General features: G+C 46.6%; 1 pseudogene; it reads left to right on the top strand.

The window, feature by feature from the left end:
• Positions 1 to 14,835: 14,835 nt before the first annotated feature.
• On the top strand, positions 14,836 to 15,826 carry LOC129496932 (testis-expressed protein 264-like; annotated as a pseudogene).
• Positions 15,827 to 23,040: the final 7,214 nt, after the last annotated feature.

Genomic DNA, 23,040 nt, shown 5'->3' with positions numbered 1-23,040 from the left:
CCCACAGCATCAGTGCTAGTCAAGCATATCAGCCTTTTTCCTGGCAATGGTTGTCTCAATGGGGCTTGTGACTGATGTGAAGGCTGTCCCTCACCTCTCTTCCCTGGGCCTCCCAATAAGGAGTTGTATCTTATAATAAAAACCACCACACGAGTCAGCAGGGCAACAAGGGAAACTCCATGTAGAAAAGGAACAGGAGCAGAGCCCTTCCAGGACCTCTTCTCCAAGCCACCTTCAATCCTTCACCTTTCTTGCCACTAGGGCGACCAATCATCCTGTTGGCCCCAGACCGAAAGTCCCTTGTCCTGGGAAACCCCTCACTCCCAGGCAAATGGGGACACTTGGTCACCCTACTTGCTACCATACTTTTGGCCATGCAGGGGCAAAACCCCTTCCCCTTCCAGTTCAAGTTCAGGAGAGAAAGGTTAGAAATTTTCAAAGGGAACAACATTAACACATTACTGGAAGTCAAAAATGAAATTACCCAAATTACCAGCACAAAAATACAAGCAGTCACAGAGTCATCCTCTGACTCAAAAAGAATGATGTTCTGGCTACAAATGAACTTGGTTGGCATCTAATTATTAACATCAGAGACAACCCAACTGGAGTAGATTCTTACATGGGAGGATGCCGAGGCTCAGAACGGGAGGGGAACATCCCAGGGCCCGCGGCTGATCAGCGGCGAAGCTAGCTTCCCTGGCTGTACGGTCAGTGTTTTCCCCACTACACCAGGCCGCCACTCCTGCGGGCACAGGCAGCCCTCTCCTTCCCCTCAGCTCTGTCCTTGTCCTATCGGAGGACTCCTTCCTTAAGGCATCAATCGGTATCCCCTCCACATTGTGTCTTTGGGTCTTTTCTCTTTATGTCTTTTCTCCCAGGACAGAGCATCGCCTCTCTTGGTCCACAACCATTTAAAAATGATGACAGTGCCCCGGCACCCACATAGAAGATGCCATTTCTTTGCTCATGTCATCATCCTCCCTTCCAGCCAAATTACCATTTGCTGGGTTTCTCCCCTTTTGAGAGCTTTCCTTGGTCTTTTCCTCCATATTCATCCCTCCTCTTTCCGTCCTAGACACTTTGCTTATAACCCCCACTGTGTCCCCTACAGACACAGCTTTCTTGGGTTCCAACAACTTGAGGATTGTGTTGTCAGGGCCCTTCTTTCCCTTCATTCACTCACTGGCTTCAGCAGCAGCTTTCAAGGAGAAAGAACCCCAAGACAAGAGGTAGGAGTTCCTCTTCTGTACTTCCAGTCCTGAAATGTTCAGGAGGAAGCTGCCCCGATGTTTCCTGTCTCCTATGTTTGCCAAGCACTCCCCATTCTTTCAGCCCCATATCCCAATATCCCTGCCCCTTCAAACCATTGGTACATTCAACTTAGTCTTTGCTGCTCTAAGGACATTGATTAGGAAGGAATATAGGGGAGCTTGGGTCAAAAAAAGTGTCTGACTCTTGATTTCAGCTTAAGTCATGATCTCAGGGTTGTGAGATCAACCCCACGTCCATTGGGCTCCTCTCTGGGTGTGGATCCTGCTTAAGATTCTCTCTCTCCCTCTGCCCCCCCCCCAAGGAAAGAAAGGAATATAGCATACAGAATCATATAGGAATTGGAAGGGAATTTGGAAGATAAACCAGTCCCTCCTCATTCTCCCTCCCCTGCCCCCAGGAAATGCAGGATTCTTGTCACTACATCCTTGTCATATGGTCAGCCAGCATTGGACAAAATCACTAAAAGTGAGAAACTTGTTTCTTCCAAGAGATTGTGTTTAAGGTAGGATGATTTAATTATGAGAAACTTACTCCTCATGCTGAGTCCAAGTATGTCTCCTTGTAACTCATCCCAGAGGGCCTGGCCCTGCTTTCTGTCCAGATTGTCTACTAAGCACCTTCTAAAGACATAACTCCCACCCCCAGTAGCCTTTTCCTCCTCAAAATATACATTCTGGGTGCCTTCAGTCATTCTTCAAAGGGTGTAATTTCTGGGTCCTTCGATAACCTCTGGGTTATTTCTGGTTAATGGTCCATATATTTTCTGACTAGTACAAAATTATACAAAGATAGGAATTTCTAGGGTGCCTGGGTGGCTCAGTCAGCTAAGTGTCTGCCTTCAGCTCAGGTCATTATCTCAGGGTTCTGGGATCCAGCCCCATGTTGGGTTCCCTGCTCAGCTGGGAGTTTGCTTCTCCCTCTACCCCTCCCCTGGTTCATGCTCACTCTCTCACACACAAATAAATGGATAAAATCATAAAAAGAAAATATTTTTTAAAAGATAAGAATTTCTTTGTTCAAGACTCCATATGTACATAACTGTGATTAAAGTGGTCTTTCCTGGGCAGCCCGGGTGGCTCAGCGGTTTAGCGCTGCCTTCAGCCCAGGGCCTGATCCTGGAGACCTGGGATGGAGTCCCATGTCAGGTTCCCCACATCGAGCCTGCTTCTCCCTCTGCCTGTGTCTCTGCCCCCACCCTCTATCTCTCATGAATAAATAAATAAAATCTTTTTTTTTTTAAAAAGGTCTTTCCTGTGGGCACTCATTCACCTTGACAACATGCCTAACAAACTTCATTCTGATGGTTCTAGTGCATCATCTCAACCCATGCAGAATTTCTGAAATCCTGATTCAGTCATCTGTAATGTGTTAACAACGTAGATAAGCATGCCATTCTTCTCTCTAACCCAGTCCTGATGGAAAATATTCGCAGGGCCAAAAACAGAGCTCTGCTTTCTGCCATTAGAGGCCCACTATTCTCAAAGGCCAGGGAAGACTTCAGGAAAGAAGTAGGACATGAGCTGGGCATTAAAGATTTGGATAGACCCAAGATTTGATGTGCCTGGAGGGGAGGGTGCAGGGTTAAGGGGTGTGGGACATTATGAGGATTGCATGAAAGAATACGTGGAAAGAATTACTCAAGATGTGGGCGTGTGACTATGGTAGTGATGATGATGATGATGATGATGATGGGGTGCAGCAGGAGGCAGGAAGAGGTGGCAGTGAGCACTGGACAAAAGAAGAATTGCTCTTGCAGCCTTCTCTCACATTTGCTCATTTCCCTTGATGCACTGTGGGCCCAGAAGAGCGGTCCGGGAGGAGGCTCAGGACTACTTATTAGGTGCAGAAGCAGGCTATAGTTTCAGCTCTGATGGTGTAGTGAGGAATCTACGAGCTTTTCAATGGCTGACCTGGGTTTTATGGAACAGAGGAACCTGTTACTGATACTCAAACTCCTTTCTGGGCCCTTGACTTCCTGATGCTTCTTGCACCATGGACCCACTTAGATATTTCTTCCTATTTCTCCAGATGCTGAGCCATACCGTTGGTCCCCAGGGCCCACTTGTCCCAGCTACTGACCTTTGATGGACAACTTGATTTGCCTTAAATGGATAAATGGTTCCTGACCATGAATTCTAACGTAGCCTTAGAAGGTTCAGGGAGTAACTGCCTCTGGTAGAGAAGATGATCTTACAACTTTCAAACCTATAAAGCCAACTACCCTTCCTTCCCCCACAATAGAGAGATCGGTGCCTAGGCTGTGATCCCTTGTCTTTAAAGATGAGATAGCAGGGTTTACACCTGTGTGTGATATCAGCTCATGCAGCCAAAATTTTATTTCAACGTGCAACTGGTTTATATTTCTACTATGTAGTTTCCGAATCCCCACACCACAGGCAGCCCACCCGAGGCTGAATTGTTTTCCAGGCTCCTCATCAAAATGACTGCTGGTGGTTCTGCCAAGAGTGGGCTGGTGTCTGCCTTCGGGAGTAGCTGCTCAGCATCAATTAGCTCAGGTGAATTTTCTCAGTAATTTCACTTCACAGCTCACAGATTAGATTAAATTTCTATTTATTCCAGATATCAGATACAATCACTTGTCTTGGAGCTCATTTCCCACATCCCACAGAAAAATTAAGCTATTCTGTAGTGTTGGGTGTAGGAAATGGGTTGAGGGTTTTCCCTGTTTTTCCACTAACCTGAGATGCTCTCTTCTGATCTGGGCGGAGAGCATCTAACTCTCTGAGTCTTTCCAAACTGTTCAGAACAGAGCTGCATAGGCCCTTACCCTAGTGAGTCGGGCTAGGGGGAGTGTGAGGCATCTCTCTAGGCCCCAAAGGTGAACAACAATAAGATTTGCATGGCATTTACGGATGTACAAAGCTCTGCGATTTTGACACTTAATTTTACTTAATTTCACATTTAATCATATTTAATCCTCAAAACACCTTGCATGGGAAACATTGGCATCATCCTTGACCATGTTTTGGGGAGAGAGTGGGGGAATAAAGAAATAGAGGCTCACTTTCTTGTTCATGATTACAAGGAGAGTAATTGGCAGAGGGTTGGGAGCCAACCCTGTGGACACCAAGCCTGAGGATCTCTCCACCACACCACACAACCTTCTCTCGAGGATCATTTTGCAAAGGACAGGCACTTAACCTGGCTCTCCAAGGGGAAAGCTCTGCCTATGCTCTTTATGGTCTGCACATCAGGTAGGTAGGTACTCACTATGTGCCATGAAGTGTGTAAATCCACACACATTATTTCCTTCCTTCCTCTGGAGAGTCTTATAAGTGTTATATATTTTTTATCACATTATCACACGTATGGAAACTGAACTTCAGGCAGTAGTAGGAAGTAGTTGTGTTAATAGCTCACACAGACACCAGGGACCCAAAAGCACAATACAAATCAACACAGGAAGTGGGGTGGTAAAGGTTCTCATTGCCGGGAGCTAGCACCCACGCATAGCTCCTCTCTTGTTAGGTAACAGGTAGGAGTCCTGCGGGGAGGAAATGGGCTGCAGGTGCTGGTAGGCACATCAAGGTTACCTCAAGGTTATAGAGGCCATGAGTGTGCTTGGGAATGTGAGCCCAGGGGTGGACTGTATGGCCACCGTTAGAGAGTTAGATGCTCCATCAGGTGTTTGCACGCTGAATATGAACTGAACCTTAGCCAGAGGGGAAATGTGAAGGTCAAGGTTGGCAGGATTCAGGCTCTGTCCTGGGAGCACGTTGTCTAACAGAGAAGGCAGGCCAGATGCACGTACGTAGGTTTGCACACTCCTATACACACGCAACTTGAGAATATTTTCAAAGCGGTATGTATGCATGTACTGTATCAGTGAACCCAGCGTGGACCGAGGCCAGCAGGGTGGAAGGCAACCGAGTAAGGATAAGCCCAGCATTCCTCACACATACGTGCTGTGCATGAATGTGCCACATAACTGTAAAAGAAACTCTATTTTCTATCAAAAGGCCCAAACTGGGGAGACTCGGCGCTTCTGTTTTCCGACAAGGTTTTAGACGAGACCTTGCCTAGCTCTTCTAAGACACACCAAACACAGAATACCAGATAGCGTCCCTAGGAACGTGGTTCTCAGATGTTTTGCCTCAAAATCAGCTAGAGGGCTTGTTAAACACAGATTGCTGGGCCTTCCTTCACAATATCTAATTCTGGAGATCTGGGGTGGGACTGAGAATTCTCAGTTCTAACAAGTGTCCAGGCGACACTAATGCTACCGGCCTGGGAACACACCCTGAGAACCTCTCCCTAGGATGCACAGGGTTGGCACACAGGGATCTTGCCCTGACACAGCTGGAGCTCCCAACCCACCCCTGGGCTGCTCTCAGCCTCTTCACATAAATGCTACATAGCTGAAGCCTCTCTGGGGCAACTGATAACACAGCCAGCACAGTCCACAGCTGGCTTCTCCTGGAGCACCTGTCCTCCCTGGGCCCAAGCTGGCACTGCTGAGATTTAAATGGGGCTGCTCGGCTGGCTCTCACCTCTGGCGCCTCTCTGCCTGGTTTCGGCCTCTGTACTAACCGGTGGTGCTTATGCTCTGCTACATAACCCCCAGCATGCCCTGTGACCCAGTCACTTAGACCGTGGCCTCAGGTAAGAAATATGTTTTACATCACAACCTTGTTGGCATGTGTACACACACGTTTCACAAATAATACTTATTCCTAGTATGTGTGATATATTCATCTTATGTACTCTCTTTTTTTGTATACTCATTTACCTTTCTTTCTGTTTTTTTTCTGTTATTTTCTTTTTAGATTTTATTTATTTATTCATGAGAGACACAGAGAGAGAGAGAGAGAGGCAGAGACACAGGCAGAGGGAGAAGCAGGCTCCATGCGGGACTCCAGGATCACACCCTAGGCCTAAGGCAGGTGCTAAACCGCTGAGCCACCTGGGGATCTCCCTGTTTCTTTTTTTAATGGAGGTTGCTTAACCGAATTGTTTTCACAGATCCACAGATAAGTCACAATCCCAGGTATATAAATTACAAATAAAACTTCTCTGAGGGGGTACCTGGGTGGCTCAGTCAGTTGAGTGTCCAACTCTTGATTTCAGCTCAGGTCACAATCTCAGGGTCATGGAATCGAGCCTGGCATTGGACTCCATGCTTCTTTCCCTCTGCCTCTGCCCCTCCTCCACCAAAAAATAAAAAGTAAATAAAAAACAAAAAACCTCTGAGCCTTAGTCTCCTAATCTATACACTTGTAAGATGCCTATACTGCCAATCTTTTTTTTTTTTAAGATTTTTATTTATGTGTCATGAGAAACACACACACCCAGAGGCAGAGACACAGGCAGAGGGAGAAGCAGGCTCCATGCAGAAGCCTGATGTGGGACTTGATTCCGGGACTCCAGGATCACACCCTGGGCCGAAGGCAGGCACTAAACCACTGAGCCACCCAGGGATCCCCTGTTTGTCTTGAATAATACCATGTATGCAAAAGTCTTCTCCAGATATAAATCCTCTATGGGTACAAAGTGCTATCAACACACATGCTTTTTATTTATTTATTTATTTATTTATTTATTTATTTATTTATTTATTTATTTATTTATTTATAAAGATTTTATTTATTTATGCATGAGAGACATAGACAGGCAGAGACACAGGCAGAGGGAGAAGCAGGGCCCTTTGGGGAACCCGATGCGGGACTCAATCCCAGGACTCTGGGATCATGCCCTGAGCTGAAGGCAGATGCTCAACCACTGAGCCACCCAGGTGCCCCACACGTGCTTTTTAAAGGGGACTTGGGAAGGAAGGACATTTAGGCAGAACTTTGAGGGAAGGGGATGGAGAAAGCCTCAGGCCCAGCAGAGATCTGCAGGAGGTACAGGCATATATATGCTGGGGAGAGGATGGTGGGCACTTGGTCTAGACTGGAGCAGAGGAGGACATGGGAAAAGGACAAGAGGCAAGGACAGCCAGTGCCAAGAGGCACAGGGATCCCATCTGGGCATTTGGATTGTGGACAGAACAGTTGGGAAACACAGCAGAGTCTTCAAAGCAACAGAACTCCCCAATGAAATGGGTATTTAAGAAGGTTTGTTCATTTCAGACTCCCCAAAACATTTGTCAGTTGCCTACTCTGGGCAAGGGTCTAGCCACGAACAAGACAGGCCTGCCTAGTAGATGTCTCTGGTGAGAATGGGGGTGCTTAGTGGATGTCTCTGGTGAGGATGGAGTGGGGGGATCCCCAGGTAAGCTATCAGCGGATTATTCTTTAAGAGTCCACTCTGTGCCAGGCCCTGAAGCAGACGCTAGGAAAGCAACGAGAAATAAGCTAAGCATGACTCCTGGCCTCTTGCAGTTGACACCCTGGAGGGGAGGCAGGCATTAGACAAGCTTCCATGCTTAGTGGTAATGATAACTTACAATTCTAAAAATCTGAAAGTGCTACGAAGAAAAAGAACAGGGTGCCTTGAGAGAGTATAATAACGTGAACTCAATCTTTATAGACTAATAACCATGATTGCAATACTCCCATATTAATTTATACTTTATGAAGTCCTTCCTCATTCTTTGTCTCAGGAAGTCTTCATCTTGAGCCCATGGAGAAAGCCAACCAGGATTTCTTAGCTTCTTTTATTTCTAAGGAAACCAAGGCTCGGCAGGTCTCATGAGCTACCTGAGTCTATCCAGTTGGAAAGGAGGCTCAGCTGGTTCTTCTGAATCCAGATTCTCCTCCGCTATGCCCTCTGAGGACAAGAGATGAACTGGCCTCCAGTGGGCCACTCAGCCTGTTCGTGTTGTAGACGGGATGTCAAGTAAAATGGAAAAAATTTCTTCTTTCCTGTGTCCGAGTCCTCAGAGCCTCTTGGAGGGAGGAGCTGTGGTCAGCAGGGGATGGGGAGTAGGTCTGATGCCCGGCACTGGATGATGACCTAGAGTGGAGCCTGCGGGACGGAGTGGTCTTGACAGGAGAAGGCAGGAAATGGCTGAAGCAGGATGATGACATTTGTCAAAGGCATCCACACCCATCGGCGGCAGTGAAAGTGTACCAGGCCCAAGGCGGAGGTGCTGGGCCAACGAAACTCCCCACCGCATTCACCTCTGCGATTGGGGACACGGTGAGGCTGGCCCACCTGCCATATCAGCACCTTGATCACAGAGCTCATCAGAGAGAGGTTTCCAAATGACTCGGCCCTGCTGCCCCAGGAAGGAAGCTTCCTGGCTGCAGTGTGGGGGCTGCTGGGTGTGGGCCAGGCACTTGAAAGAGAGTAAATGATGACACAGCAGTGGGGGACAGAGTTGCTGACACTGTGGGACCAGCTCTGGAGAGGAGGCCAGGAGAGGCTGATGTGGAGCAGCCACCTGCCCTTACCTGCCAATGGGGGGCATTGGAAAGTCACATCAGTGGCTCCCCATAAGCAAGGCAACAAGTGCCAGACTGTGGATTGGCATTGTAGGCCTCTGTGATCTGGCCCAGATGTGCTGTTTTGGTTTTTCAGGTGGATAAATATTCATCGAATGTTCCCTGTGTTTCCAAATTTAACTTCCTGCTGCTGTCTTTCAGCTGTACCTGCCTCCAAGCCCAGGAACTCCTCTGGTCTTCCCTAACCAAACCGCCCACCCCCTCGCCCCCGCCCCCACTCCAACATCTTTTCTGAATCTCAACAGCCCTTCCCTCACACGGTGTCCAGACCCAAACCTCAACATTCTCAAGGCCTATCTTGGTGCCCCTCCATCTTCCAGATTTTCCTGAATCAAAGTCATGGTTTCTTCCCTTGAATGAATCTAGCACTTTCCCTGTATTTCTTATTTTCACCTAGCATCATAGCTACTTGCATACATACTCTATTACGCCAAGAGCTTTCTGCGACGTCAGTCATAATTCATCGTTTCCCCAAGAGCTTTGCACCAGGAAGTGCTCAATAATTGCCTTTGATTGACTGGCTGAAAAGGGCGTGAGTGTAGGGGTCAGTGGAGAAGTTGTGGGAAGTCTGGGGTAGGGACCTGGGGAATTGGCTGTCTCCGGTGGCTGTGGCCCGAGCACATGTGGCATTACTCCCGGGCCTGCCCGTAAGGTCAGGAGAAAGGACACAGGCTTTGAAGCTCAAATTTGGTACTCAGTAGCCATGTGACCTTGGGCAAGTCTCTGTTTTCTTCTTCGTGTATAAATTATCTCAAAAGATTATTGTGAGAATCAATATGTGATCAATACATGAAGTCACTGGGTACCTAGTAAATGCTCAATCAAGCTTGCTGATCAGTTTTCCAAGTGAGAGTAAATTTTTAGCCCCTCGCTTTTTTTTAGAAGGGAGTGGGGGTCAGGTGACATTTGCCTTATTCTTTGCAGTAGAGACACCTGTGTGCTTGTAGATTCCTTCCTACTAGATTATGACCTCGAGCGTGTCAGGCATGTAGGGCAGAGCCAGCAGCCCACAGAGGTCTGGCAGATGGGTAGGTGAACACATGCATGATCGTTGAGTCAATGGTCTCTGGAGTTGAAAATCCTACTTGCAAGTAAGCAAGGTGCTCTGAAAACTAAATGAACATAAGCTATTGGGGATCCCTGGGTGGCTCAGTGGTTTGGTGCCTGCCTTTAGCCCAGGGCGTGATCCTGGAGTCCCGAGATCAAGTCCCGCGTCAGGCTCCTGGCATGGAGCCTGCCTCTCCCTCCTCCTGTGTCTCTGCCTCTCTCTCTCTCTCTCTATGTCTATCATAAATAATAAATAAATAAATATTTTAAAAAAAACAAACAAACATAAGCTGTTGCTGCTACTAATACTCTGCCTCTGGCAGAAGAATGCTAGTCCTCTGGACAGGTGATCCAGCCCCGTGCTGCTCCAGGACCCCCAGCTAGGAGCTGACGGGTTGCCGCTGAGCAAGAGTTAAGAGAGAGGCAATCATCGTTTGCTGGATGGCTGCCCCAGAAACAAACTGGGGCTTTTTGCCCTTGCAGGCCTGGGGTAGGGCGGAAAAAGCCACAATACTCTGAGCCCGACAAACCAGCCCAGTGTGTGGAAATTGGACACTGGCCCAGGCTTGATGGCTGTGGAACTTGCTGTCCTGAAGACTGGTCTGGGGGGCTGAGCCCTGGTCAGCTGCAAAGACAGGACTCTTAGGGCTGGGTGGTGGAGCAGGAGAGAGATGGCTGGGGAGGTGCCTGGAGCTAGCAAAGAAGGTGCCCCAGACCAGCCCACACATATTTCTGTGCATCTAATTTTGCCTCTGAGATGAGCAGAGTGAGGAGCTATCAGGCAGTTGGATATTCATATGTAGGGCTCAGGGGAGAGGCAGAAGCTCAAGGTGCACACTTGGGACCAGTCGGATGGTATTTACAGCCCAGGAGGGGAGTGGGCCGAGAAGAGACAGACTGTGGCCTAAGGCATGCCAGGGTTTGGAGGTTAGGGACCTCTACTCATTCATTAATGCTTACAACAACCTCCTGTGGAGATTCCTTTTTCTGTCATGAAATTGAGGCCTAAAGAGGTTCTCTTGCCAAAAGCCACATAGCCAGCAAGCAGCAGAACTGGGATTCGAACCAGCCTATCTGGCTGCAAGTGTCTTGTGCTTCACTTCTAGGTTATAGGGGTGGGTCCTGTTGATGCCCACATTTTACAGGTGGGGAAACTGAGGCGCAGGTGAAGTAATTTGTTAATACTGGCGGCAGAGCTGGGATAAGAACTCTCTTGGCAGCCCAGGTGGCTCAGTGGTTTAGCGCCGACTTCAGCCCAGGGCCTGATCCTGGAGACTGGGGATCGAGTCCCGCGTCAGGCTCCCGGCATGAAGCCTGCTTCTCCCTCTGCCTGTATCTCTGCCTCTCTCTCTGTGTGTGTCTCTCATAAATAAATAAAATCTTAAAAAAAAAAAAAAGAACCCTCTTTCTGACTCTCTGAGAGATCTCTGCTTTGTTAATCACTCTGCCATGTGACCTGCACAACATTTTTAAAGATGGGGAGAAAGCCTGCTATGTCTCTCAAATTACAGCCCTTAAACAACTGCCTTTCCTACTCACACACAAGACTTTTCTGGCCCGTCACTATGCTTGGAGAAATGGGATGCCAGGTCTAGCTGCCAAGTCAAACTCAGCCTCTGCCACCCTCCCCTTCCCCCTCTCTTGGTCAGGAAGCCCATGACTAGACATGATTCCTGACTTCTAGAAACACAGGTCTTAAGGTGGAACCATGGAATGGCTCTGTGTGGCCATCAGAAGGCTGCTACCCTTCCCAGCCTCACTTCTGTCTTCAGTAAACCAAGGAGACTGGGTCAGGACAATGGTTCTCAAAGCTGGCTGCGTGTCTGAATCACCCTCTGGGGATGGTTTGGATCCTTTTATGCCCACAACAGACCTGTTGAATACGACTCTTCTGGGGTGAAGCTCAGGGTGCGTATGGTGGTTCTGACACACACCTTGGTTAAGAAATCCTGGATAAGACGGTCTTAAGGCCTCCTCCTGGGTCTAATGCTCTAGTTCTGGAGCCTCCCTCATCTTGGACTGTGTTCCTTTGATGTCTCTCTCAAGGCATAGCACCAGGTGGGCATATGAGTAGAAGCAGGAAACCTGAGATCTCATTCCAATCAGGCCCATAACTCAGCTCCAACAGAGAGGCTTCCTCTCTCTGGGCCTCAGTTTCCACATCTGCCAGAATAATTTGTTGGGAGGAGTTGCTCTAGATTCATTTATCCAGCAAGTATTTGTTGAGCATCTACTCTAGGCTAAGATGTGCAAAGCACTGGGTCTGAGTCTAAATGGTGTGGGACCGTATCATCGTAAGGGTGAGGGTGGGAAGGGCACTACTGCCTGGTTGCCTGGACTTCCAGGCATGGATGTCAGAGTACTTTGTTAGCACCTGAATGATGGTCCCCTCTCCCCAGACTCTGACCCTGGCCCTGGCAGTGCTACCTGGTCTCCAAGGCAACTAGCAAACCTGCTAGGTTCAGGAAGGAAATGGTATGCAAAATTGGTCAAATAAAAATTAGTAGCTTTTCTAGGTAATCACAATTCTGAAATATTCGACTAAACCATCTCATTCAGCACGATCTACTTACTTTTCTACAAGCAGCACCTGAAAGCTGGTTAATGCCAGATCCAGGGATCCTTGGGTGGCTCAGTGGTTTAGCACCTGCCTTTGGCCCAGGATGTGATCCCGGAGTCCCGGGATCGAGTCCCACATGGGGCTTCCTGCAATGGAGCCTGCTTCTTCCTCTGCCTGTGTCTCTGTGTCTCTCATGAATAAATAAATAAATAAATAAGAAATGCAGGATCCCAGCTTCTGCCCTGTGTTGCTGAGCCTGCTTTTTAAAAAGATCCCCAGGTGACTGGGAAAATTTGAGAAGCACTAAACTAAAAGAAACCATCTCAGAAAACCCTTAATAAGGAATGTGTGTGAGACCCGGATGAGGAGAAGCAGGCGACTTCCCTCATGTGTGTTGTGACAGCATGCAGCGTGTTCCAGGTTGGAGCAATCTGGTGATGTGAACATATCGCTTCTCACCCACGTGAAACATGTCAAGGTGATTTGATAGGAACTGTGTGGACAGTTCACCTGAAAGAATTAACAGATAAGAATGTCGTTGTTGTTTTTAAAGAAAGTAAACACAGACAGATGGGATTTTCCCTATTAGACAGAAATAGTGTTAAATGAGAATTCAGGTCTGGAGGAAGCTTGACTGTGGCTCTGTGACTTCCTGGACATGTCACTGTTATACACTGAATTGTGTCTGCCCCCCCCCCCCCCGCCAAATTTACATGCTGAAGCCTTCTCAATGTGACTGTTTGGAAATGGATTCCCCCACTTGCCACATGACCACAAAGGAAAGGCTGCGTGAGAACAGAGACAGAAGACAGCCATCTACAAGCCAAGGAAAGAGCTCTCACCAGAAACCAAACCCTTCTGGAACATTGGGACCTTGATCTTGGACTTTCCAACCTCCAGAATAGTGAGAGAGTAATTTCTACTGTGTAAGCCACACGGTCTATGGTACTTGGTCATGGCAGCCCGAGTGGATGAAGAGGGTCGCCCTGGAAGAGATCCTCAGATTCCACATTCAGTAGTGGGAAGATAGCACCGTTCTGAGTGTTATCATGGAATGGTGTGTGCAAAGTGCCTCCACAGTGCCTAGCCCTTACCAGCTGACCGGCAACTACAATGATAACTACTATGTCCCTGGGACAGAAAGTCGTAGAAACCAGTGGCACCAAAGAGACCACCCAGAAACATACCTCAGCATTTGTAATAAGCTCCAGGAGTCAGGAGAGGGACCATGCTTTATTATTCACCATGTGTCATTTCCCCCATGCCTACCATAAGTATGGCACATAGTAGATGCTTAAAAATATTTGTTGAGGGGCACCTGGATGGCTTGGTGTTTGAGTGTCTGCATTTGGCTCAAGTCATGATCCCAGGGTCCTGGGATCGAGCCCCATGTCAGGCTCCTTGCTTCGCAGGAAGTTTGCTTCTCCCTCCCCCTCTACTGCTCCCCCGCTTGTGCTCTCTCTCTCAAATAAATAAATAAATAAATAATCTTAAAAAATTTTTTGTTGAATGAGGCGCTTGAATGTCTCAGTCGGTTGAGCAACCAACTCTTGATTTCAGCTCAGGTCATGGTCTCAGTGTCCTGTGATTAGGCTCCACCCTCAGCACAGAGTCAGCCTAAGCATCTCTCCCTCTACCCTTCCCCCACTCCCCCCTAAGATAAATAAATGAGTCTTTAAGAAGATATTTGTTGGGGATCCCTGGGTGGCTCAGCGGTTTGGCGCCTGCCTTTGGCCCAAGGCACAATCCTGGAGTCCCTGGATCAAGTCCCACACCTGGCTCCCAGCATGGAGCCTGCTTCTCCCTCTGCTTCTCCCTCTGCTTGTGTCTCTGCCTCTCTCTCCCTCTATGTCTATCATGAATAAATAAATAAATAAAATCTTTAAAAAAATATTTGTTGACTGCCTGAATTAGAATTTAATACATGCTAAAGAAGGACTCATAAATCAGTGGTGAAGGAAAACACCGTTCTCTAAAGGATGCTGGAAAAATTGCTGACTTGGAATAAAACAATTAGATTTTATCATTTCATCCCATAAAGGGGCTTTCAAGAGCTTTGTGATCATGACCCACAGTAAGAATGATGTGTGTCCAGGTTGTTCTAAAAGAGTATTTGTCAAGGTCAGAGAATGGACTATGCTTTCTCTAAGCCTCTTAGCTTGACTTATAACTTTTAAATATTGGATCTCTGGTCTCGGGACTTCCCTTTGCACTCTTGCCCTGGGTATGGTTCTGTCAGGGGCCAGGCCTGGCTGAATGGATGGATAGTGAGCCTCCTGGGGTTCACTTTCTACAGACAGGGTAGGGCATGAGGACACCCACAGACCCATGGAGCTGCAGCTCCCATTGACTCTTGACCCTAAAATCTTTGAAGCTTTGATAGAGATGGTGAGGAAATGAAAAACTGTCATTTCAAAGCAAACATTAATCCATCTTCATTCTAGAAAAGCCTCTTGAGGGGACTTTTAGTTATGCAAATGTAGAGCAGAACATCGCTTCTGAAATGGAGCCGCCTGTGACCCGTGGCCCAGGAGCAACCCTCCTCTGATGGAAGGAGGCTGTACCCCTGAGAAGTGCCGCTGTGCAGTGGGCAGCATTCTGAGTGAGGGTGAGGAGTCACCCTCCCCTGAGCTCATTCAGCTCTACCAGAAATTTGGCTTCAAGGTGTTCTCCTTCCCAGCACCCAGCCATGTGGTGACAACCACCTTCCCCTACACCTCTACCCTGTCCATCTGGCTGGCTACCCGCCGTGTCCACCCTGCCCTGGATGCCTACATCAAGGAGCGGAAGCTGTGTGCCCACCCTCGGCTGGAGATCTACCAGCAAGACCAGATCTATTTCATGTGTCCACTGGCACGGCAGGAGACTTCTATGTGCCTGAGGTGAAGGAGACAGAGCAGAAAAGCCGGGGCCTGCGGAGGCCAGTGACACCCAGATGGATGGCACAGGAGCTGACACGACGAGTGATGCAAGTTCTGTAAGCCTGGAGGTGGGTCCTGGCAGCCGGGAGACTTCAGCTGCCACACTGTCCCCTGGAGAGAGCCTCCGTGGCTGGGACGACGGTGATACCGCAGTGAGCACAGCTATAGCGAGTCAGGCGCCAGTGGCTCATCCTTTGAAGAGTTGAACCTGGAAGGCGAGGGACCCCTGGGGGAGCCAAGGCTGAGCCCTGAGGTTGAGCCCCTGGGGGCTACCAAATGGCCCCGGGAACCCAGTACTCCTGAAAAGGGTGAGGAGTAACCCTAGGCCTGTACCCTTCTGGGGTGCATTTGCTGAGGAACTGAGCAGACTCTCCAGCCCTCTTCTTCTTCACCTCTCAGGCCCAAGCTGGGGCCAAGGGTTTCAGGGGGACCTGACTTCCACTGCCCCGGGCTCTAGCCAAGCCTTCTCACCACCCTCTCAGCTTCCAGGGCCAAAGAAGCCAGGGACTATATTCTGCACCCAGACCCCGGGGCTACCGCCCCTCTGACATGTTTTTTCAGATTCACATTGGAGCTTCCAGGACCCAGAATAAAGCAAATGATTTTCCTGTTTCAAAAAAAAAAAAAAAAAAAAAAAAGGAAGGAGGCTGTAGCTAAGGCTGTAGCCTATGTTGGAGGCAGAAAATTGTCTTCAGATGCTGTTTCCCTTTAAAAAAAATCTGATATAAAATACACTTTATATAACAATATTTAATAAACAATTACAACGTGCCAGATACTAAGCTACGGACTTTTCAGGGATTATCTCATTTGATCTTCGTAATATAAAATATTATAATTTTTATTCTTTTTTTAAAAAAATATTTTATTTATTTGAGAGAGAGAGCGTGAACATGAGTGGGGGCTGGGGCAGATGAGGAACAGAGAGAGAAGAAGCAGACTCCCCACTGAGCAGGGAGGCTGACATGGGACTTGATCTCAGGACCCTGGGATTGTGACCTGAGCCAAAGGTAGGTACTGACTGAGCTGCCCCTCTAATTTTTATTCTATAACTGGGGAAACTGAGTTTAAGAATTTAACTTGTATAGAGGTAGTGCAATTAGCAAGTGGCAGAGCTGGGATTTGAACTTATGACTGACTCCAGGGCCTGTATTTACCTCTATCAACCTCTGGAATTCTTCTAAATCATTAAGGATCCCTAACATGGAGAGTCCTGACTGGAAGGCCATCCTCAAGACTGACTCAGACCAAAGCAGAGCAGAAGAAGCCATCTGCTTCTATGAAGTGTGTGCCAACTGGGGCCATCCTTGCTGACTTTTGGGGGGACTTGTTTCTCTGCCTGGGCAAGAAAGAGGGGAACCACTCACTTCACAATGAGGGCATGAAGATGCAATAGATAGGAAGGAACCAAAGCCCTTTCTCCCTCTGGGTCAGGCCAGGGAGAGTTGAGCTCCAGGTGATCAAATCAAGTTTAGAGGAGTGATGTTCGGGGAAGGCTTCAGGCGATGCTGAGATAGCCAGACCACTGGACAGATGCCTCCGGCCAGAGCGAACTGCTGAGAAAAGCCATGTTTGGAGAGCTAATGGAAATTGGAGAAGAGCCCCCACTGGCAGCCTATGCCGCCCCATCTTGCCCCTTGGTGCAGACTGGGGCTGGACCCTGGTAGTGAAGACCTGCAGATTCCACATGGAAGGATGTCCTTGTTCTTTCTGGCCGTGAAAGCCTGTAGGACTCAAGAGAATTTTTTGTTTCTGGCTTTAGCTTGCTTTGTTGCCTTGGAAGTATAGTTGATGCACGACGTTACACTAGTTTTAGGCGTGCAACATAGCATAGCCTTCTATTATTTAAACTTTTCGAACCACAGTTGAGAGCAGAGCACGAATGCGGCATGCCTCCTATGCTCTCCTGGTGCACTTTCTGAGAATCCAGGTGGAGGGCTTTCCTACCCCTTCTCCAAGTCAGTAACCCTGCCTGGCGGCCCCAGCTCACCAGTTAGTTCCGTTTCTCCTGATGCCCCTTCACCTTATGTTTAGGCTACCAGTTCATATTTAGCTTGTGGTAGATCTTTTTCTTTCTTTCTTCTTATCTTTTTCTTTTCCTTCTTCCTTCTTATTTTTCTCTTTCTTTCTTCTCCACACCCAGTGTGGGGCCCGGTGTGGGGCCTGAACTCACAACCCTGAGATCAAGACCTGAGCTGAGGGATGCCTGGGTGGCTCCGTGGTTGAGGGTCTGCCTCCAGCTCAGGATGTGATCCCAGAGTTCCAGCATCGAGTCCCACATCGGGCTCCCTGCATGGGGCCTGCTTCTCCCTCTGCCTATGTCTCTGCCTCTCTATCTGTGTCTCTCATGAATAAATAAAATCTTAAAAAAAAAAAAAAGACCTGAGCTGAGATCAAGAGTCAGATGCTTAACTGACCGAGCCACCCGGTGCCCCATGTCAGATCTTTTTCATACAAACACTGCTGTTGGGACAGTTTTTCCCAGCCTGTGTTTCTAGTACTCATGTAACCCATTAAAAATAAAGCAAAATGTTAGTGCAGGTTGTTCCACCTTTAATTTTGTTTGATTTCAGTCTGCTAAAATAATGTCAATTTTTAATTTTGTCACCCTTTGTAATAGTCTCCTTCCCTTTCATCTTTATATGATTTGCAAAACTGATGAGCATTAATTACTTTGTAGTTAATGAAAAGTACAGAAATTCATTAGTACTTAAAGAAAACGTGAAATAGGGCAAAAAAGAGCCTGGTGGCATAATGCTGTAACAGGTTCTCAAATCTATGGCGTGGGAATCCTAGAGTTCCCTGAGACCCTTTCAGAGGATCTCTGAGATGAAAACTATTTTCAAAAGCATGCTAAAATGTCTTTTTCACTCTCATTTTATCACAAATGAACTACAGGGTTATCCGGAGGCTACATAACATATGACATTGCAATAGGTTATACAGAAGCAGTTTTGAGAATTAGCTGTCTTCTATGAGTCAGACATTAAAGGGATTTGCAAAAGTATAAACCAGAGCCACGCTTTCCCCTACTTTTTTTTCCTTTTTTAAAAAGATTTTATATATTTATTCATGAGAGATAGAGAGAGGCAGAGACAAAGGCAGAGGGAGAAGCAGGCTCCCTGCAGAGAGCCCAATGTGGGACTCGATCCCAGGACCCTGGGATCATGACCTGAGCCAAAGGTAGATGCTCAACCACTGAGCCACCCAGCAATCCCACTTTTTTTTCCCTTTGGAAAATAGTTATTTTTCATTAAAAAGGTTATGTTCATATGCAAAAGGTTTATTACTGATATTTTAAAAGCAATTAATAAATAACATAACATTTTTATTAGTTTTAATTTCCAATACGATAAATATTAATAAAAGTGACCTACATAAATAAAAGTTCTTGAGGGTCCTCAACAATTTTTAAGAATGTAAAGCGATCCTGAGACTACAAAGGTTAAGAATAACATTAGAGTTATTCCTCCGGATTGATACCCAGCCCTTATACTATGAGTTGTCATAAATAATGTGAAAATGCTTTTCAGAGTTTTCCAAGCACTTTTCTTCTAAGGCAGAGGTGACATGACAGGGCAGACACTAGAGGTTGAATAGACCAGGGCTCTAATTCTGGCTCTGTCACTAACTAGACGTGTGATCCTGGTTAAACCTCTCCACTTCTCTAGAGACCAGTTTCCACTGTTCTTTTCTATAAAAAAAAATGGGCTTTATAGGATTGACCTCTAAAGTAAATATTCAATTTTTTAACAACTAAAAGCACTTTTATAAACCTCTTTGGGGGAGGGAGGAAGGGGATGAATTTGTTTTGTATTTTACCAACAGAGAAGTTAAGATCCAAAGATGTGAAGAGAAAAAAAAATACTCAAGGACTTGCCCTGAGGCAGTATCAGATGCAGGATCTGAAGCCAAGGTCCTTGTCTTCTGCCTACGACTTGATCCACTCAGTGAATAATATGAATAATAATAGTATTTGTATGGACAGAACATATAAAAAATAAATTCACATTTGAAACAATTCAAAACTTTGAAAGTTGGACAGATAGAACAAAGAACTTTCATAGTTTTCATGACTATGGAAGCCAGCCTCCAGGACAGCCCCCAATAATCTTTGCCTCTTGGTATTCATGGCCTTGGAAGAGTCCCTACCCCCCTTCAACAGTGCTGACCTGTGGGACCAATAGGATATTAGGTCAGTTGTTGAAGTGATAGTGTGGGACTTTGAGACTAGATCATAGAAAACATTGCCCATATTGCTCTTAGATTGCTCTGGAGAATGCCCCCCACAATGTTTCAAGGACATGCAAGCATCCCTGTAGAGAGTCATATGTGTCGTGGAATTGAGGCATCCTGCCAATAAGCAGCACCAACTTGCATTCAGGTAGAATGCAAAGGAGATCAAAGGGTTTTGCAGGCTAGATTATGACAGAGGCTGGGGAGATGATAGAGCCCTGGGGTAAATCAGTGAAGGTATATTGCTGGCTTGGCCAACTAAAAGAAAACCTCATCCAGTGGTCTTTTCTAAAAGACAGAGTGAAAAGCACTAGCCAGGTCAGTAGGAAACCAAGTGCCATGAGATTAGCAGAGAAATCTAATACAGCAGCTATAACTGGAATCACCAAGTTTTGGATAACCCGTGTCATTCCCCAAGGCCCTTTAGACTTCTGACAGACAAATAGGTGATTTGAATGGGGTTTGGTAGGAATCACCACCTCTGTATCTTTCAAGACCTTGGTGGCATTAACCTTTTTAATGCTTCCAAAAATGTGATACCGGTTTTTGTTTACTATTTTAGTATGTGGACACCATTCTAGTGACTTCCACTTGGCTTTTTCTGTCATTGTAGTCTTTGCTCCATGTCAAAGGAACAATGTGGGGACTCTACCAGTTGTCCACTATATATATATATATATATATATACACACTCAGATACCTACTGAGTCTGAGCTGCAATGTATACCCACCTATACATTCTGGAGCTGAGGAAATAAAAATGGAATGGTTCTGGGAACCAATGGGCTTACTGTGAGATGGAGCCAAGCCAAAACTTGCAAAGATCACCTGACTTTCATAAGCCCCTACTCTGTGGACAATAGTGGCATCTTGAGTCTCCAGGGATTAGGATCAGTTAAGAGCCATGATTCAGTAATCTTCCCAAAATCTGGTTATGTCCAGTTTCTAACAGTCATTGGTAAGTGGCTGTAGGGCACAGGGTGGGAGGAAGATTGGTAGTATAACTTCTTGGCAGTAAAGTCCTTCTTCAAATGATCCCAGTCTTCCCTTTATTCCACAGGGTTGGGGTTTATGAACTGGCTCCAGTCTAAGAACTGGTTGAAGAACGCTTACTCTCTTGTCAGAAGTCAGACTTCTGTTCACCTCAACAGCAGTTTTTCCACTTACGCAAACCAACTAAGACTTCAGTCGACTGCATAGGCATTTCTATCCTGGGGACATCATGGACACCTAGCCAATGCCAAAGCTTGGCAGGCTGAACCACTTTGATGCCTGCTTTGGCCCTGCAGCCCATTACAGTTGCTACACAGACTTTGTCTCAGTTACTAAATGCCTGCACTTGACTCCCAACACCCTGACATCCCATCATCCCCATTGCATCAAGGAGTCCATTTTGATGACTGCATTTCCCATTATTATGCTTTGCTTTTAGAGCCCTTCAATGATGCTGGTGTTCCTCCCACTAACGCATTTCCCTGGTGGAGGGAGTGGCCTCTGGATCCTACCAAGGAATATCATTAGGCGGTTTTACATTATAAATCCACTCTCGTGTTCTGGATACCTTCCTCTTCTGTATTGGAGATTCTGACATCTCAGCCTCATTCAGGGCAAACCCTCTGCAATTTAAGAGAAAACTATTTAGAGCCATTCCCAGCCAACCTGAAAACAAATACTTTACATTCAGAATCTCTGCTTAGAGGTCACCTAGGGGACTCAGATGGTTAAGCATCTGCCTTGGGCTCAGGTCATGATCCCTGGGTCCTGGGATGGAGCCCCAAGTTCAATGGGGAGTCTGTCTCTCCCTTTGCCTTTCCACCTCACTCATGTTCTCTCTCTCAAATGAATAAATAAAATCTTAAAAAAAAAAAGGAATCTCTACTTAGTGCAGCCATATTAATACATTCAGCCCAATCCAAAACTCTATTCCTTCCAGCCTGATCCAACACCTTTAGGATCCACTCTCATACATATTCCCTGGGTTTCCGTCAACATAAGTGGGCATTTGAGGGGTCTTGATTAAAGGTAAAGAGAATTGTTTGTGCCACTTGTGTAGCTTCTCAGTAAGGCTAAAATTTTGTCAAAACAAAAAGCGAAACAACAAACAAACCGACAGTCTCAATATTCTTGTGGTGTGTGTGGTATTTTCTCCTGGGTCACATCGTGGCCTGCTGTTCCTTGAATCTGTCTGCAGATCTAAAAAAAATTAAAAATTAAAAAATAAGATAAATGAATAAAAGAAGTGGTAGGATTACGTTCCTAGGAGAATTGGCAGCCCCCTCCAAGGCAACACCTTGGGGAGGCCATTAGACTTCTTCAGATAAGGAAGGATTGACTGCACTTTTCCTGCTGAGGGAGGTCAGCAGTATTTAGTTTGAGGTCAACAGCTTCATCAGAATCTGTCCTTATATATCCCCTGAGATTTAGGGTCTTATTCCTTCCCCATCAATGTCTTATTTTTCACATGAGATCCTACAAGTTGATTAATTCAGTATTTATTGGAATTCAGTTCCCTGCAAGTAGAAATTTAGGGTTTAGATATGAGAAATCTTGGCCCTAAGGCTACAAGAGATAAGAGTTTCTTTTAGGGCAAAGATGTTTTTAGGTCTCTTTCCCCGATTTTAAGCAGAAAATTTAAAGCCCTAAGCTCATCATTTTCTGTCTCCAAACTCTCTAGCATACTTAGAAGCAACCAGCCAGGCTCATTATGCTACTATTTCTACCAAAATGTTCTATGGCAGCAAATATTTTGTTACTCAAAGGCTTGCCTTCTGTAAGCATTTATAATAGCTGACTGTAGGTGAGAATTTAAGTGACTTTTCCCACTGAATGCCATGGAATACCAATGTCCCCTTTACCACTGGCAATAATCATTAATGCACTTATTTTTTTTCAATATTTTATTTTTAAGTAATCTCTATAGCCATTGTGGGGCTTGAATTCATGACCATGAGATCAAGAGTCACATGCTTTTCTGATTGAGCTAGCCAGGGGCCCTGATGATGAGTGCATTTCAAGTGATTTCTCTAATCAGATCAGAGAACCAATTCCAGATTCCAACCTTTAAAATTCTTTTTCCTTGAGACCACAGCCAGTACGAAAAAGCATATCAGACAGGGAAGCAGAATCACTGAATTATGAGAGAAGGAGTTCCTCTCTCTCTCTCTGCGTGTCTCATTTTTAAATATTTTATTTATTTACTTCTTTATTTCAGAGAGAGAAAGAGAAGAGAGAGAACACATGAGCTGAGGGGAGGGGCAGAGGGAGAAGCAGACTCCCCTCTGAGCAGGGAGCCCAATGCAGGACTCGATCCCAGGACCCTGGGATCATATCCTGAGCCAAAGGCAGCCACTTAACTGACTGAGCCACCCCAGCATCCTGAGAGAAGGATTTTCTATCAGAATCAGACCTTAGACAGTTGTGGTAGATGCTGGGGAAGGGAAGGACTAGCAGAGAAGTCAGAGGATCAGAACAGGAGTCAGCTACCTGGGAAATCAAGCCCATCTAGCTGTCAGGGGACCGTGATGACAAAGCTCATGGAGCCGCCACCTCTGTGGGCCCACCAGCAAGTACCTGACAGTGGCCCTGGGGCCACTGT

This window comes from Nyctereutes procyonoides, unplaced genomic scaffold (assembly GCF_905146905.1).
Source record: "Nyctereutes procyonoides isolate TBG_1078 unplaced genomic scaffold, NYPRO_anot_genome, whole genome shotgun sequence".
NCBI lineage: Eukaryota > Metazoa > Chordata > Mammalia > Carnivora > Canidae > Nyctereutes > Nyctereutes procyonoides.
The sequence above is the reverse complement of the archived record's forward strand: the minus strand, read 5'-3'. Positions and strand labels throughout refer to the sequence as shown.